This window comes from Sarcophilus harrisii, chromosome 2, assembly GCF_902635505.1.
Source record: "Sarcophilus harrisii chromosome 2, mSarHar1.11, whole genome shotgun sequence".
NCBI classification, from domain to species: Eukaryota; Metazoa; Chordata; class Mammalia; order Dasyuromorphia; family Dasyuridae; genus Sarcophilus; species Sarcophilus harrisii.
The window spans coordinates 18,910,521-18,916,563 of NC_045427.1; positions in this window are offsets into that span (position 1 = coordinate 18,910,521).

A 6,043-nucleotide genomic window follows, 5' to 3' on the forward strand; every position below is an offset into this window, starting at 1 on the left:
CAGGCCAGTAAAAACTTTGTGGTGTTATGATGAATGTCCATGCTGAAGCCCCCTTAGACACCTCAATAGCCATCCTGGATTCTTGTAGCCCTGCCAGGAGAACAAGGCTCTATGGCCCTCCCAGCATGGGAAAGGCTTCCATCAAAGTTAACTCAGCCACAGACCGCGTCTCCTCTCCCCTCATGGATCAGCCAATCCAAGGAAGCCACAGAAGCTCAGGCTAGGTTGGACACTGAAACTTTCTTTTTTTTAAGCTTTTTAATTTAATTTTATTTTTTTTGCTGAGGCAATTGGGGGTAAGTGACTTGCCCAGGGTCACACAGCTAGGAAGTGTTAAGTGTCTAAGGTCAGATTTGAACACAGGTCTTTCCTAACTAGTGTTCTATCAGAGCCACCTCGCTGCCCCTGACACAGAAACTTTCAAAGGCCAGCTACCAATGTCTGTGCATCGTGATCTACTTGGGTCTATCCAGGTCAGCAGTCGCAGATCCACAACATATTCAAACATAAAAAATAAAATAAAATAAAAATGTTGTGGATCTGTTGTAACTACACCCGTTACACTGGACATTTCTTGTTCAAATCAGAAAAACTATTGCCCAACTCTGTGAATGAGGGGAAAAATCAACTCTACTTTGGGCAGCGGTCAAGATTTAAACACAAGCTGTGTAATCGAAGATAAATCACTTTGACTCTTAAGAGTCTTGGTTTCATCATCAGTAAAATGGGTTTATGTTTGCATTGACCGATAAGACACAGCTGTTTCTGAGAAATGTGCTTTGCAAACCTTAAAGTCCTACAGAAACCTGATTACTTTTTATTGGTTTAGTGCCCCCTGGTCCATCCCTCAGCCCTTCCCCTTCACCACTACACCAAAATTTCAGGTGCACATTGATTGACCAGGAGCTGACCAAAAGCATTTGGTCAAAGAGCATCTTTGGTCTGTTGCTCCCAAATGGAGTTTACTCTGATGAACTATTTCATTTCTAGGTTACTACAGATGTGGAAGAAAAAGGTCCCCAGATGCCACATAAGCATTAAAGTGAACAAGTATATGGGACAGACTTAATTTTGATTCACAGAAAATTCATAAAATGCAAAAAATGAACTGATATAGAAACTACATAATATACTCAGAAGACTCCAAGGAAGGGATTTCCTTGATTGGCCAACCTTATATCACTGTTATATTATTATCATTTGAAATGAGTAATTCAAAGTCTGTTACAATGATTGGGAACCCCCTCCCCTCCATCCTTCTTTCCATCAGAATCTCCATATTCTCTTCTCTTGGTCGCTTTCTCTTCTACCCATCATCCTTTTCTTTTTCCACACTGTCCCCTTTTCTTGGGGAGGAAGCGTGGAGGGGAAGGGAGCGTGTATCCAAAGAAAGACCCAAGATCTAGATTTAAGCCTTGATTTTGATTATTTCTTAGTGGTTCTGATCTGGGACAAGTCGATTCATCTCAGCCTCAGTTTCCTCTGCTGTAAAATGAGATTAGATGATATCAAAGATTCTTAATCAGAGTCCATCCAATTTTTTAATTAATTAATTAATTAATTTTAAATGAATAATTAATTAATAACTATTTTGATGTAATGATTTCCTCGCTGATCAGACAGCTCTCATTTTATGCATTCTACACCTCTCTTAGGAGAAGGCATCCACCACCTTCATCCGAGGAAGCCCTCCATATTCCCTCCAGCTCTGCCATCCTGGGATTCTGGGCAAGAACATGCCGCTGGCCTTCGGGAGCCTGGCCGTGGGTGGCGTGGGCCGGTTGCCAGATGCTGTGTGAATCATCTTTTTCTTTTGTCTTCCTCCCTGACCTTGGTTGCTGGGGTCCCTTTTTTATCCTATATGCAAATATTTTCTGGTTTCTTTTTTTTGCCCTTTGTTTCAGTGAGTTCCTGAGAAGTACAGTTAACAGTATCTAGTAGACATTTTAAGCAACTGACCTATACCTACGGAAACACCTTCTCTCCCCCACCCTCATCTCCCCGTCCTGCCTAAAATGCTAGTCAGCTCTCTCCCTTTAACGTTCGAGCAAAGATTGTGCGCACAGAGACCCGGACCATCGCATCTCTGCTGTTCCTTGCTGGAGCATCCTCCCTCCGCCTTCCCAGACTCCATCCTCCTCTCCGAAGCTTCCCTGGCCACTCCAGTTCACACTAACCCCTCCTCGAGATCACGGACTGTTAGAGAAAGGGACTTTTAAGACCATCTGTCTGGCCCAACCCTGGAACTAGAACTTTACAGATGAAAAGACCGAAGCCTCAGTGGTAAAAATAACAGTGTCTGAAGTCATGCAGGGACTCTCTAAGCTGGGAATTAAAATGCATGTTTCCTGACTTCCGGTGCCTTCATTTCCACAACACGCATCCACTTGTAAAGACCCTGGTACTCGAGGATGCTGTTTCCAGAACGTGGGCTCCCTCTCAAAGGGGGAAATCTTTCAAGGATCTAGGAAAACCAGGACAGAGAGATGATGCTCTAGTGAATAGTGTTAGACCTGGAGCTGGGAAGGCGCATCTTCCTGCATTCAACTTTGGCCTCAGACACTCCTTAGCTGGGTGACTTCTGGGCAAGTCACTTACCCCATTTGCCTCAGTTTCCTTATCTGTATAATGAGCTAGAGAATAAAATGGCAAGTCACATCAGTGTTTTTGTCAAGAAAATCACAGAGTCAGACACAACTGAAAATAACTGAACAGGACTAAAAACCAGGGCAAAACTAGGCGTAATGGCAAATGTGAATCATTATTAGGGTTTGGGGTTCATCTATGAGGATCCTCACTGGTGTTTTTCATAGCTGGCCACTCCATTCCCCTGAGGTCTTTACAGATGAAGTAGTAAGTTTCAGAGGGCCCCCCCGGAACCCCCCTCCACCTCCGTTATAAACCCCACCCCCCAACCTGGGCAGTTTGCCTTCAGGCTGGTCTTCCAGATTTCTCCACCCTACAGGAGGTTACCAATAGCAACTCCCTCTTTACCCAAATCTTAAACTGATTTTTCTACTCACAGATCACCTCCTGACCCTAAAAACCCAACTGGCCCTAGTGAATGGGCACTCCTTAGCACCCGTATCCCTAATTCCACATCACTTCTTTCCTCCCTGGCACCAGGGAGTCCAACTAGCAGGTAGCTACGTAGTAAATCTGGAATCAGACGGAGCTGAGTTAAAATCCAGCCTTGGACATTTATTAACTGGGCAGGTCACTTAACCTCCCTCTGCCTCAGTTTCCTAAGCTGTAAAATGGCCATAATAATGGCATCTCTCTCACACAGTTATTATGAGGATCAAAAGACATAATATGTGCTTTGCAATCTTATTATCATATTGTTGTTATTGTCATTGTTTGTTTTCTATGAACCCCCAAATTTCCCAGTGACATTCTATCTCCTAGCCAGAGTTCCTTACAGTGAAGTCAAGAACCCCACTGCTTTTTGTCACTGCCCTCCAGGAGTTTCTATTCCCTTGGGGTAGGAAAATAGAAATGAATGAATTGGGGGGAGTTATCATTATATGGCTTAGAATGGGCAAATGCTAAGTGCTCTAGGTACTAATCAAAAAGTAAGACATCCTTGTTTTAGGACACCTTCCTTTGTAATGAGGGAAACAGCACAGACAGCTTGTTAAAAAAAAAAAATCTTAGTACAATCCAAGTTTTTTTAAAATAAATAAAGACAGTGATGGAGAGAGCCATCTGCATCCAGAAAGAGAATTGTGGGAACTGAATGTGGATCACAACACAGTATTTTCACCTTTTTGTTGCTGCTTGCTTGCTTTTTGTTTCTTTCTTGTTTTTTTCCTTTTGGATCTGATTTTTCTTGTGCTACATGATAACTGTGGAAATATGTAGAGAAGAATTGTATATGTTTAATATATATTGGATTACTTGCTGTCTAACAGAGGGAATGGAGGAAGGAAGGGAGAAAAAATTTGGAGCACAATGTTTTACAAGGGTAAATGTTGAAAACTGTCTGCGTATATTTTGCAAATAAGAAGCTAAAAAATAAAATTAACAAATGAATGAATAAAAATAAAAGGCAGTTAGGTTGCACAGTGGATAGAGCACGACCCTGGAGTCAGAAGGACTTGAGTTCAAATGTGATCTCAGATACTTGACATTTTCTCTGTGACTCTCACCAAGTGACTTGGCCCATATTGCACCACAACAATAAATATATACCTTAATGAATGAATGAATGAAAACTATAATGGGAAACCCTATAGAGAAGCTTTCAGCTGTAAGTTCATAAATAAATAAATGAATTAATGAGTGAATGAATGAAAACTACAATGGGAAACCCTTTAGAGAAGTTTTCAGCTGTAAGCCATAGGCATAGATGCCATAGTCCTGAGGATGCAGCAGCAAAGGAGGTGATCATGTCTCTTGTGTGATGACCGTGTATTTTAAAATCAGCCAGAGTCAGGAATTCAGATTAAGGGAAAATCTTCAATCTTTATTCTCAGTAGAGGTGAAGAAGGATCGGAGGTGAAGGGGGATCGAAGGTGAAGGGGGGATCGCGTTAGCAATGTGAGCAGCTGCAACAAGAAGCCAGCCAGCAATCTCTTTCCGCTCCTCTCTCTGCCCCTCTGCCTCCACCCACCAAAATCGTCATTTCCTATACAGCACATCAGGCCTTGCACAGAGAGTGGGTGGGGGCCATTCTTTCTCCAAGCATATATATTAATAGAGTATGGTCCAATTACTATTTAGCCTCACGTGCTTGGGACCTCAGTGCATCAACTCGAGCTTCAGCCCATTACACTCTTGTTTAAGGACAATTCCACTGATAAAATCCTATCTATTTCTGATGTTGAGCCAAGGACTTTGGTGGTCTTTGGAAGCTATCACTACCGTACCCACAGAAATAGTTGCCAGACCACGTTACCACCAGGGGTTGCTTCCTAGGATGATGGCGGCAAGAAATGAGTTAGAAGACTAACCAATGGTGGGGGAGCTCCATCACTCCTAGGCTGCTGTGTTTACCTGCCCATCTCAAACAGTTAGAATAAGCAGTTGTGGGCAAAAACAGATCCTATCTCCTCTGTCTCATTATCAATCATTTCTCTCAATTAGGGCTGCAAAGCATGAACTGGAATCAGGGTAAGATGTCTAGAGGTACTGCAGTCCCAAAGGACCTTGGGTTGAGCTGGTTCCTGGGGGAGATGGTGCTTGAGATGAGGACATTGGCTTTTGACCTGTGGCCACACATTATCTGGCAGCTCTTTTCTCTCCCTTAGGGTGCTCTATTGATATTGAAAGGTAGGAAAAACTGGTCAAGTCTCCTCATTTTAAATTCTTTGAACTCACACAGAGTGAGCCTCCATTCAACGTGTAGCCCTAATCCAACAACTCATTATGAAAACAACTAACAAGTCTTTCGGCTGAAGGGTAGCCTCTGTCTCTGTCCCCTGCAATCCAAGGCCATCACCAAGGTGATGGTGATGGTAAAACATAAGCGAGTTTCACAATGGAGATGGTATTTTAGGCTACAGGTTCTTTAGAAAATCTACAAAGGACATGATAGAGTTTTTATTTAGCAGAGCAGGTGGGTGGAAGTATCATAGCCAGCCCGGACAATGGTGATACTCATTTGGAAAACAAATTTGTTTAATACTAGTCAAGATTTCAAGGTCCACATCTTTTAGTTAGGAAGGAAGAGGAAACGTTGCTTCTTTAATCTATTTGCATTTTTTTTTACTTAATCCATATTTTTCAGTATGATCCCTGCCACTGAATAAGGCTTGTAGCAGTCTAGGCATTGCAGAACAGGGCTTGTATTTCCCAGTTCACACCAGTTTTTTCTCTACATTTATCTGTTTGCCCTGCATCAATGACCAAAAAGCACGAACTGGTCTTACACTCATAGATATGCTTCTCTATGCTGAAGATCATTTCTTTCTTAACACTAAACTTGTCTTTGGATATCTAACTGGTACAAAAAAAAAAGTTTTGAGGCAATACATCAATCCCCTCTGGTCCGTAGAATTCCCTCTTCTGTTGCAAAAAGTTGGGAGTCCATCAGAACTCC